The sequence below is a fragment of the Convolutriloba macropyga genome, chromosome 7, assembly GCF_964194025.1.
Source record: "Convolutriloba macropyga chromosome 7, txConMacr16.3, whole genome shotgun sequence".
NCBI classification, from domain to species: domain Eukaryota; kingdom Metazoa; phylum Xenacoelomorpha; order Acoela; family Convolutidae; genus Convolutriloba; species Convolutriloba macropyga.
In genome coordinates, this window is record NC_134474.1 from 29,220,288 (window position 1) to 29,233,724 (window position 13,437).

Below are 13,437 nucleotides of genomic sequence, written 5' to 3' on the forward strand. Positions count from 1 at the left end.
TTTTGCTGCCATCAAATGTGTATGCCGAATCCGTTTTATCGAAAATGCGTTAAAAGAAGGCATCTCTTTTCTCAAATGTTGTTCTGATCAATGTTTATTTTCAAATGTATTTTTAGCCATTTTGTAGATCTCATCTTAATCGCAAACATGAGCAAACTTTTGCCTCGGGATTTTGATTTAAAAATTTTACCTTAAATTTTTTAAAACTTTTTTAATACTCCCGTAAAATGAGACAAAAATTAAATGTATGAAAACAACAGTTCCTGTGAATTTCGCAATATCGTTTACGAGCAGTCTGCAACACAATAAATATCTCATAGGGCGTTGAGTCTCGCAATTGTCCATTGCAGGATTCTTTCTCCTTATTACTCTTCGCGCATACATCATCAGTGTCTGTACCAATTGAAACTACGAAAGTTTCCTTTATGTCCATCAGTGTTCTAATAGATCAAGCTTTTTGATTGAATATAGGAAATAAACCCACACGGAAAACCCACGGGACTAAACTCCAATGTTAATATTGAAGTTCGGTCTTAATATTTTGTTGTGCTATGATAGCTTCATATCGAGCCAAGGGGGCCGCTAAAGCATAGCCATGGTCCTCGAAGCATGATTAATTGCTCTAAACGCACGGCTCCTTAACAATCAAGCTTCTAGGATCTTTTCCTAGAAAATTATTCTTTGGGGTTTTCTTTACTTATTTAGGTGGTTTTCTATACAGAGATCTTTACCGAAAACTTGGTTGATTGAACATTCAAGTGACGACATAAATTTAGTACTTGCCGATGATATTCCATAACCTAAATAATGGAGGTCCCTCCGTTTCATTCTTATTAATTTACCTCTTTTGTAAACCCCAATTAAGTCAACCCACAAACAATTTACCCCCGTTTTAAGGCACCACAAAATGGGTACAATAAATATTCGAAATAAGGGTCACCCAGGCTTTGGGAAAATATTGCGGGAAAAATTCAATTTTTAAAAGTTGGTAGTTTTTTGGAAAGCAGTTTGTGGTCTGATGTTTGCAATGCGAGATGATATAGCGGCAAAAAACTTACGTTAAAAAATGAGGGTTTATTTCGAGCATTTTTTTGGTCTCGAGCATGAATCCAAAGTTTGTTTAATATAATAATTGATTTCAAAATACACTTGATACACATAACTCAAGAACTTTATTAGTGGGTATGTTAATGAAAATTAAAAAAATTAGTCTCGATAGAGATCGTTTCTAGCTTTAACATATAAATTTGCGGCAGTAAATACTGCAGTTTTTTCACTTAACAAATTGCTCTCCCAACCTGAGATTGAGTTATTTATATCATCACGGAGGAATGGCGTGTTGTTTCTTGGTCATAACCAATGTCTCTCAGGTCAAAAATCTCGAACCGATTTGTGACTTATATGCAGTGGTAAAATTATGGTTTCAACAAATTTAATCGATTCGGTTTTAATTAGACACCGATTCTCCAATAAACTTTTCCAACATCAGTGATCAGACATTGGTTTAGATCGAAGTTCTGAGATATCATAAAGTTCTCAGATATCAAGTTCTGAATTCATGAGATCGCATCCTCCCGCTTTTTCGAGTTAGTTTTAAGTACAATTATCTGGATGTTTCTTTTGTCCCGTTGACGATGATTTCTGGGCCCTGAATTTCGTTCCTCTTAAATTACATGACTCTCTTCATTTTTAACAGCGTATTGCAAGATCAAAATATCACTGCCGCTGTTAACTGGTTGGTCGGTAGATTTTGTACAGATCAAGAAGTTCCAACCCTGCAACTTGTTTGTCAACTAGAATGTCTTCTTTAATTAACTGGCCGGATGTGTGAAGCATCCATTCTTTCGCAAATAATGACGGTAGCTTGAGCAGTTGATGAACTGCCCCGTCACTTTGGACTAGTTCACGCAAATCAGAATCAGTGATCATTGTGCGTCACTGTGCGTCTCAGTTGCAGTCCACAGAAATTTTGGCCAAATGTCTTAGATTGTTTCGTTGTGTCATAGGAAGCTTCTGTGGGTAGGATACAGATGAAAATATTTACATAGAATTCTGACGGTTCGTGTCTTTTTGGGCACCAAAGTTTCAGACAACTGGCTTAGGGCACCATTAACAAACTGGGGACGATCGTCTGTCAAATACATTTTTGGTTGCTCAAAAAACAACAATATTCGACTAAGCTGCGCATTCACAGTTTGTGATATACTTTCTCTCACGGGGAAGGCTACACAAGGTACTGTTTCCAACGTTTTTGTTAACTTAGATATTACTTTGCGGTTTATGATTATCCAAGTCCATTCGCACCCAGGTTTAGACCTCGACTTATGAAATTTTTTTATAATTCTAGTAGGGGGGTCCAATATTGATTAAAAATACACAGTCCAGGTCCTAACTAAAGTCAAGGTAAAGTCTTTTCATGGTCCAGATAATGTCTTTTCATAGCAAACTATGGTCGAGCATGGTTTTTCAAAAGGTCGAGCATGGTCTTTTCATGAGTCGATGATCTTATTTTGTGGGATTAATAACAGTTAACTTTTCTATAATACTTTTTGTAGATGTATGACACCTACCAGCAACACCAAACTAGCGTTGCAACAGGCATTCCACCTTCGAAAAACAGGTGAAATTTCGCCAAAAAATCTTAAGAAAAATTGAATTCTTAAGATAAATTACCGTATATACACACAATTTATGTCTAGCCTTCGGTGAAGAAATTTTATGTACACTATGAAAGAGTTTGAGTTGTTGTTAAAACTGAGTTTTGGAAATCACTGTATTTAAAACATTTCTTCAGCGTTAGGTGGACTCAGCCATTTCAAGTGCCGTGAAGGACTTCTACTGGCTGATATCGACATTGTACTTGAATTGGTCGTTTGACTTCTTGGCTAGCCTCGTAGAGTATGAGCGATGAGTTTCAATTTCTTCAGGTAAGTATTTTCTTAAAATAACTGATCAATACTAATAAAAAAAACAAAAAAGCAAAATAAAACAAACTTGCAAGGTAAAATAATAAAGAAAAAGGAAAGAATCGATGTTCTTTGGTGGGGCTCGAACCACTTTCTGCGCACCTGCTGATCGGTTAGCGCACTGGACCAGAGAGATCGTTTAAATTGAAGATAATAGGATTGAGATCTAAAACAAGTGTGTTTTCAACTTCAATTAAAAGAAGTAATGATGTGATAAAAAGTGCTACGCTTACCTAAACTGTAAAGCCACTGAAACCAAACCGCGTGTAGCACATTGCAACTTGGAATGTTGTTCTTCTTTTCTTTAAGTCATTGGAGTATCAATAAAACATGTTCTAAGAACTGTAATGAAATCGAAATAAGAGACAATGGCAAAGCAGGGATTCGAACTTCCGTCGTAAAATTTGTCCGCTTCGCGTTCGCGCTTTTAGCCGCTGCACCGTTTCGTTAATATTCAAGTTTAAAAGATATGTTGATAAAAGCTGCTGGGAGAGACATGAGTTGTGAAAATGGGAGGAAGGCTTTGGTAATCTGATCAGCCCCGAATTTGCTAAGCGAGCGGCTGGCTGAACAGAAGGAGACAAAGGACTGAAATGGAGTAAAAGTGAGTTGTATCTGGCCCCGAATTGACTAAACGAGCGGCTGGCCATATACTCGTAACATGTCTGATAAGTTTAAGAGACGCATGTGTCAGAAATAAAAAATGTAGGAAAACATTTGCAAGTTGATACTTCGCGGCTTCGAACTCCTGTCGATTCGACCTTCTTTTTAGTATTGAAGGTGGTCAAGAGTACTTTTGCAAGTGTTAAGCGGGCACTGTCGTTTTTTGTGTAATAGATCTATTACAGACTGTATGTTGTGTTTAATTGCCCGACTAATATACCCATTGGCTAGTTTAATCAGAAGTTCTTTAATCATTTGCATGTTTGCCTCTTCATGGAGCTTTTGGACCCTGTAACATCTTGGTTTCCGTAGGCAGATCCTAAGGGCTCTATTTTGGACGTACTGTATTTTATTAATGATTCCTTGGAATTGGTTCATCCAGCAGGCATTAGAATACAAAAAAAGTGGTCGGATCCAAGTTTTATATACCAAAAGGAGACTTTCTTCGTTAATGTTTAGATTGCTAAGTCTAAGAGATGAGGAGTGAGAGTGATACCCAGAAACTTTAGCGACCCTGTTTTTCCAATGGGTACGCCTTTTATTTTTAGGTTAAGTTCAGACTCTTTCTTTGATGGTTTTTTGAAGATCATGTATTGGGTTTTATTAGGGTTTATTTTAAATTTCAAGTGGTCACACCAGTCTATGAGGCTATTCAATGATGATTGCAGATTGTTTTGAATGAATTGTGTTGAGCGAGATCTGTAGTACAAGGCAAAATTGTCAGGGAACTGTGAGATCTCTGCTTTCAGTTCTGGCAATTGGCTAACGTATATAAGAAAGAGAATGGGGGCAATTACGCTGCCTTGGGGCAATCCGGCTGTCGGGCAAAAGCTGGAACTTACGGTGGAATTTATCTTTACGTATACATTCCTTTGTGACAAGAATGAATTTATCCACTTAATAATTGGGTCTTTAGCTCAATTGAATGTAATTTGTGGATCAACCCTAGACGCCATACAGCATCAAACGCTTTTTCAACATCCAAGCACACTAAACCAACCATTTCGGACCGCTGAAAAGCTTCACTAACGTGCTGAGTGAGTTTGATAAGGTTGTCTGTGGTACAGCGATGTTTCTTGTATGCGCTTTGAGTTTCGCCAAAGACATTTAGACTTTCGCAGTGTTCTAAGACAATGTTTTTCACAACAATTTCACACATTTTGGCGAGGCATTTTGTAAGACTAATGGGAATGGGTCGATAATTTTCAGCCTTTGAGCAGTCCTTGTCTTGCTTTGGTATCTTTTTTATCTGCGATTCCTTCCAATTTGCTGGAACATACGAGCTGTTAATTGAGCTAGAAATTAGGAGGCAGGCTAGGGCTTTAACATATTTTGGTAACTCTCTGAGTAGTTTGTAGCAGATTTTATCAGGACCTGGGCATGACTTTTTTGATACTCTAAAAATTCCATCAAATTCCATTCTTGTGATCACAACACAAAGCTGCTCGGTGTCTACAACTGTGCCTAAAATCGCTTTAGTTTGATTTTCAATTTTCTCGCAGTGTTCAGCATTTCCTGATGAAACTGGTGTGTGATCCTTCATGGTATCTTTTAGCAATTGTTTGCACAAATCGATTTTTTCCTGATCTGTGACTGCCTGCGACTCTTTATAGTTTAAATTGGGATAGTCCCCAGTTTTCTGTTTCGACTCGTGATCTTTTGTAAGTTCTTTTATTGCTCTCCAAAAACCTTTCCTGCACTTATCGCTTGCACGTTCCAAAATTTTTGCTCTTTTTCTTTCTTCTGATTGCCTAATTGATCGTTTGATTTCTTCTTGTAGATAATTTATCTCGGTTCCTAGAGACCTAACATCTTCACCGAAAGCACTTTTGAGCTGTCTTTGCTTTCTTCTTTTCAGTTTTACCAATTTTCGTGTCTCAATACTGTAAGGAAACTTGTTTTTGATGACAAAGGAATCGTCAAGCGATTTGTGTATTAATTCAACCAGGCTTCTGCTAAACTGATTTAGATCATCCTTTCCCGGATACTGCGCAGGCCAAATAATCGATGATCTATAAGACTTTCTTGTGTTTTCTTTAAATATTCTGAGGTCAATTTTAGATTTCAATTCAAACATTTTGCTTTTTTTGAGGTTCAACGTTGTAATTGTGGTGGTTCTATGGTCACTGCCTAGATCCCCTGAGACTTTAAAATTGTTAAAATTTGTAAAAACTGTACTATCGCAAAAGTGCAGATTGAGCATATTTCTGCTTTTTCCGTCAACCGACTGGTATGTGTAGTGACCGTTGTGTAGCAATTTTGAATTCTTAGCAAGTTTGAATTCTTAAGATAAATTATTTTTTCCATTCAACCAATATAGCGAATTTGTTCGGCTGAATTCAACTAGTTAACAAAACTCTAACAATCGACATTTCATCAGCAATGAGTTTAGTCTGTTATGATTTAGTTCATTTGTTTCTAAACTTCGTTTTTCAATTACATTTATAAGAGCCCAGTTCGTTTTACGAGAAAATATGAGAAACACTGGAAATTTTGAACGAAAAAACCCGTTGACTACGTTATAAGCAAAAGCCAGTTTTCAGTGCAAATATAAATTTGTTGGGTCCAGAATTAACATTTTTGGTCGAGGTAAAGTCGAGCATCTTGTTTGGGTCGAGCTAAAGTCTAGCATCAAAAGTTTTGGTCGAGTCAAAGTCTAGCTGAACGATTAGGTCTAGCTAAATTCTTTTCATAGGCTGTTTGAGTGCAGCATGCTCTTTTCATATCACTTTTTGGTCGAGCATGGTCATTTCATTAGTCGAGGCCTAAACCTGGGCATCGTTTCCCAGCTGACATTTTTATTCAATTTGTAACTGTTTTCCACATGCTAGTCCTGTTTTGTTTGCAATGCTTACAGGAGAATTTCTTGACTGATGGCAGACCAGCAGGCTTCAATTTGGAATGACGTTTTTGTTTTTATTTTTGGGTGGGTCTTTTAGTCTTTTATTATGAGCAAGGGTAACGCTTCGGAGGGATTGCAACTTAAACAAAACAGTTGATGGTTTCGTTGTGGACGGTCGGATCAGCTCACGATTGTTCAAATCCTACTGCCCCCTAGCACTCTTTTGTCGTTTTTTGGATGGTGTCTTGGAGAAGTACAGTCAATCCTAATCAGACCTGATCTTTGTCGTCAGCCAAGTTTCGCCTGATCAACGCATCATCGTGGAGATCATTTTGCTGGGTGTAAATTTGAGTCGGATGCCGTAATTAATATCGCCCATCGCTGGATTTTTTGTCTGTTTTGGGATTTCTTCTGCTATTGCAAAAATATTATTTAGAAATCTATGGTCAGTCAGTTGAGTGAACCGCTTGTAGAACCGGAAAAGTTTCAGTCATGTAGCCAAAAAAAATCGTAACAGGTGCCTCTGACCTTTGATTCTTTCTTGCTCTGTTTTTTACTATTTATAGGGTCTTTAGAGCTTGGTTGCTGGCACTGCTGCCTGAAAAAAGACAACCTGCTTGAAGCAATTGCAATTGGGAGATTAGCTTGACGTGAAACATAATTGGTTCCAACGCTTCGTAAGTTCTAGTTTTGACTGAACAAAATTTGCTTCTTTTTGGCCATCTGTTGAAGCATGAGCAGGCAAAAAAATATGTCGAATCAGTCGTTTCAACAACTGAAGGTGATTTTCAATTCCCTCGTCCAAAAGAGCATCACAAAAATTTTGCTTAGACTTTCTAAAATTTCTCACACATGGGAATAGTTTTGTCTGACTTCATTCTCAAACCCACTGCAACATTTGATTCCCTTGGTAGCCATCATTTTGTTCTGCAACAAAAGCCAAAAGGTATTCACAAAATTATAATAATTGTTCTGAGAACCTTCAAAAAGTGTTTTGGACAGTTTTTCTTGCAATTTCAAAGGCACCAAAGCTTGTTTCAGTTGAAAATGTCACTGATGACTTTACCAACAATTTGGGTCAACATGCAAATTAAAAAAGAATTAGGAATTTTTAGGGGTAAAACCACGACAAAACCGTTTTTTAAATGAAATTTGAGTATAATGAAATACATATTTTCCATTTTACGTACACGGATTAGCGTTCCACGTGATCTAGTGGTGGGGTGCTTAAACCTGAGATCAGGGTATATAAATAGCAAAGCTCAGTCATCATCAGTATCATGAACTTTATGATCGAATTTTTTTTTTCACACGCGGGTTGACTACCATAGAAGATACCATGAAAACGACGTAAATGTTTCTGTTGGCCGCAATTTATCTGACTCGCCGGATAGATGTTTTCAAATTTAAGTTTTCACGGCAAATATTGCAGCAATGTTGAACGGCTTGGACATTTGGAGTATAAAATTAATTTTTGTATAATGAGAATACTACTATAAACCGGGGTTCATCAAACTTACTTAACATAAAACGAAACATGTATGGTTTTATACTTAGGAAAAAACGGACTACATATCCGATAGCACATAAAGGCCATATTTTTTTGTTCTTTGATCTTGCTATGATTCCTTAGTTACCATGTATGGTCCGTTTTTTCATGAGAAAGCTTTGATTAATAATTATTGATTAACAATTTAAAAACATAATGTTGAGGAAAAGAGCAATTACTACATTCTAATCGCTATTTACTCCTCTTATTCAAATCAAATGTTAAATTTAGCAAGGCCATAGGTCAAATAACTGCAAATAGTGAGAACAGGAGACAAACGGCTTCAAAATATTTTTCTAAGAAATAATAAAAGTAATCGCCTGATATCTAAGTAACAATTCTACATTTCTACTTGATAATTTAATTTCGTGTTTTGTTTTTGAAAAGGATGTGCCCTGTGATTGTTTTTTGCTAAGTGTAAATCCGAAAACCTGTATTAGTTGATTTTATACCGAAAAGCGTGTTTGATCCATTTTACCCTCTTTTGTTTAAAGACTATCACCTTTCATAATTTTTTGATGTTTTGAGCCGCAATCCGTAAAAAATTGCGTTGAAGTGATTTACAAAACATCCTTTGGGGGTTTGAATTGTATTTTTATTGATATATGACCAACAGAAACGGATTCGAGAATCCGAGGACAAAAACGTTTGCATAAATGCGAAAAGTCTTGAAAAGAGCAACTTAAAAATTTAATGTCCAGGAAAAGAGCAATCACGACACTTTGATTACTTTTTGCGCCTCTCAATTACAGTGAAACTTATAGTGCCATGTTTAAACATGATCTTGGCAAGTTTAATCAAGAAATTTTCTTGATATTGCTTGATAAGATCATGGCAAGATCTCACCAAGATGTACCAAGAATTTTTCTCCTATCAAGATCTTGGTAAGATAATCCATGTTTTGTCAAGACTGTCAAGATCTTGCATGTCTTGGAAAGGTGTATCAAGTTTCATTTCACTGGGTCAGGCCGATCAAGTCAAAGTTGGGTATCAGCCAGACGGAGCATATCCAATTCAAGAATGGACCAGACGGAGCGGGGCGACGACAATTTTGTCCAGACTCTGAGCTCCGTTGCACCAGACCCCCCCCCCCTCTCCCCACTGTCCGCGGCAAAATTCCTTCTGGCCCATGCCCCTCAAAATTCGTGGACTTCATCCAGGCAGGGTACCACGCAAAGCATATATTCTCAAACTTTGGCTCTTTGTCAATGAAATTTGTAGTGAATTTTAATTTAGTTTTTAGAATGGGTCCATCGGGGCAGTTTTACTGGACAATTTTGTAAAAACTCTGTGAGTGAGGTTAACATTTGAAAAAAGTAAAACGTGTTTGAATCAGAATTCAGCTAAGCTTGATCTGTCACCTTTTCCATGGGTCGTAATATGGTGAACAACTTGAAGGCCGGTCAAAGTTGTCTGTAACCCAGGCAACTAGGCCACTGTGGGGCTCCAAGTAAAGAAATTTATGCCAGGCGCAAAATTTAACTGCTTTTGGCGGGAACAACAATTTTTGCGAGTTCTCAACCAAATAGAAACGGAAACCAGTAATGTTGAGTTTGCCCGACAAAATTGCACTGCAGGGTAGTCGTAGATTTATGGTGAACAAAGTGCTATTCACAACGAAATCGGTCACATTTTTCAAGTGATCAAAAGTCAATCTGGGTTTATATTTCTCGGACGAGACAGTAACAATAGATTCGTTTCCGTACCCTCGATTGTGAAACAGACCCCGAGCTCTGACCTCAAAAACGTAACCATAGTAAATTGGCATACTTTGGCAATGATCAAGAATTTGAGATAAGTCAACGGCGTCTTCAGAATAGACCTCGTAATATGGTCGTACAATTTCCAAACTTTCGGGGTACGAATAGGTCGAATTGAGATTTACACACTTAATTTCGTAATACTCTAGTAAGTGCAAATGCGTTTTTGCTTTCCGAAATGAACAGTTTATTTGCAAGTGACTTTTCAATGGGTCATCAATAAGATGACAGGTCAAATTCTCGGGAGGAGTGGTCCAATCAGCTTTCATATGGCACAATTGTTGCTCAAAGGACCGGTCCATTAGATAATCTGAAAGCTTACTCATTACATAATAATCTGCCTCTGCTTTAACTCTGAATGCCAATTGCACTCTGTAAACGTTTGAAGACTGCAACTGTTCGAGTCCTGCTTCTGTCCAAGTGTAATTGATCGGGAATTGAACCCTCAGTTTTTCCCGGCCTTCTTCTTTTATTGACGTTATATGGAGTTCACTCCGTGAAATTTCAATGAATTTGTATCTATTATAGTGATAACTTTTTTCAGCCGATAAACTTCTGATAAAGTAAACTAATTCTACTTCGTCGTGAAGTGACTGAGTCTTGAACTCAGCTAGGCAAAAGTGGGTTTCACATGAACAAATTGGATTTTCGATTGTAGGGAAATTTGAAGTGTGTTCGTATACTGTAACTTGTTCTGTACACAAGGTTGTTCTTCCTGATTGGAGCAAGGAAAAGTTTCCATTACAGAGAAAAAAATTCATCAATAATAGCTAGCAGCGTACAAAAAAGGGGAATCAGTAGGGCGCGTTTGTACATATTTCAAGCACATAAAAATGGTTAAAATTTTAAAAGAAAACTTATCCTCAATGTTATCCTCAGTTAGGTATTTGACCTCCCGGGTCGAGTCCGAATGGTTATCTTGTAAGAACTTGCAAGTTTCTGGCAGAAACTTACAAGGCGATGCATCGCCTTGCAAGTTTTTCTTCCAAAAACTTGCAAGTTCTTACAAGATAACCATTCGACTTGCAAGTTCTTACAAGTTAACCATTCGACTTACAAGGCTCTTACAAGTTAACCATTCGACTTACAAGGCTCTTACAAGTTAACCATTCGACTTACAAGGCTCTTACAAGTTAACCATTCGACTTACAAGGCTCTTACAAGATAACCCTTCATCTTGCGAATGTTTATCTTGTAAGAACTTGCAAGTTTCTGGCAGAAACTTACAAGGCGATGCATCGCCTTGCAAGTTTTTCTGCCAGAAACTTGCAAGTTCTTACAAGATAACCATTCTGCCTATGGTGTAAAAAAAACAATAAAAGTTAATAAAGTCAGAAACTTTGAACAGTCAAAATTTTTTGGAATTTTTTTCTCTAGTGCAGCTTAAGAGGAGTCCTTTTTCGTCAAATGAACTTGAATTCAAGAAACTTTGATATAACTGCCAATAATCTTATATGAAGTTAATCAAAAATTCGGTTTTCAGTGTGTTTTTCAGTTTGGACTGAAACTTACAAGTTAACCATTCGACTTGCAAGTTCTTACAAGTTAACCATTCACTTGCAAGTTCTTACAAGTTAACCATTTTTTGCAAGAAACTTGCAAGTTCTTACAAGATAACCATTCGGTCTTGACCTGGGCTCAATAAAATCATGCTTCCGGTGCCTGCAGACCAGTAACTGTTTACTAATGTGGCGATCTGCTTGCTTCGAAAAAGATTTTAGTAACAATCTTGTCCGTTCAGTTTTTTTAAAAAAATGATTAAGCAGTTTAGCATTTTCAATATCTGATTCTCATGAAAAAAAAATATAAAAAAATTAGAGCAATTTTTTATGCTTTCTGTTCAATATTTTTTTTGCTTGTGCTAATGTTGTTTTGGAAGACCGAACGGCAATATTGAACATAATCTAACTCAAGTTTCTGATATCAATATCAATTCTGTAACGTTCATAAGCAATCAGAGATACATCTAACAAAATCTGGGCATTCATCCATCATTAAATCAGACAACAGCTGCAAAATTGTCTGGATTCCAATCAATCAACGACTGGACTGATTGCCCATATCAAAATGTCCGAAAGAAGCAAAATTTGACCTAAACAATGTAGTGCTGAAACGATGAAAAATTTGAAAATACAGAATCTCCAGTTGCAAGAGCATGCGAAACCCTCAATTTTTGGGTGCCAAGAAAATGAGTTCAGTTTTCAAAAAAATAATTGATATTTTTCTCCTAAGAAACATAAAAAACAGAGTTTCTGCAAAATTGCTCCATGTACTCTGAACGATACCTCATCTTTTAAAAATAAACTGCATACAAGAAAAATAAACTTTTTTGAGTTGAAAAAAATGATTTCAATCTCAAACAAACAATTTTATATTTTATTACAAGACGGAAAATATTATTTTACTCTACAAAAAGTTATACACAAAATATGTATTAATCAATGCTGCCAATAATAACCGGTTAATATTTTATTTTTCGTGGGAAGACAACATTACCAAAAATGGGAATCAGTTTCTTTAAACATCTGAAGCAAAATTTGGTGCTGACATCGGTTGGCTTGAAAAAGTTGGGTTAGTATTATGTCACTTTCGTGGGTTTGGAACAATAATTTTTTATTAGATTGAACATTTTTCACTTAAATTATACCAAAATATACCGGGAAAAAATAAGGTCCATTTTAAAACAAAAAAAGGAATGAAATTAAATTTTGAACAATTTGTGTTCAATGTTCGCTTCTCATATATTTTAAAAACATATATGGGATTGATCTGTTCCAGGGTTTGCTAAGTACAAATCCCCTAAAGTAACGAAAAATTTAACAAACTTCACAAAATTTGTAGTTTTTTCGAATTCTGAAGTCCTGTTCGGCTAAAAACAAATACAGTGACAGGAAACTGACCAAAAGTTTTGTTGAATGAACCAAAAGATTTGAAAAAAAATTCTTTGTAGAAAAACTGATAGAACTAGAAAAATTTTTCAAGAGTAGCAGTTTCAATTGTTGCGTCTAGTCTTAAAAGCTGCTATTGTGTGAAGGTCTCATATTGTATCAAAACTTCAAACTAGCAAATAAAGTGTTGCAGTTTAATCAGCCTTCATCATTATCACCACATAGGTTCATTCTCCATTCACAAATATCAAAAGCAGAGGTGGAGGTGAGTTGCTGAATACCCGGAGATGGGTGACAGAGCAAATCAGCGCTGAATCCGTCTAGAGGCATTCTGTTTTTTAGTATGGCTAGTACTCTGTTCATGTCAAGATTTACACTGGCTAGTCTTGATTTTTTTGTAATTTGAGTAAAATTTACTGCATGAAAAATAATATGTTCAGCTTAACTCCCGCCAACAAGGTTTGCTTTATATGCGACTGGAACTCCCGCATGGGTACTTTTAACATTTAATTTGCGTAGCAGGTCATAACCACTACGCTAAATGGGCTTTGTAGTAAATGCCTACAAACTAGCTTATGTATCAATACTTGTATACTACTATAGTAATTACCGGTTATAAGCTACAAATGCATGACATTACTCTGCTCAGACTTAATTTTGTGGTATGAGTAATTTTCAGAATGTACATGAAAAGTTTAGCATGGGCGAACTCTATCACCTCAATATAATCATAATGAAGAAACACTACACATAAAGAAACTACACATAT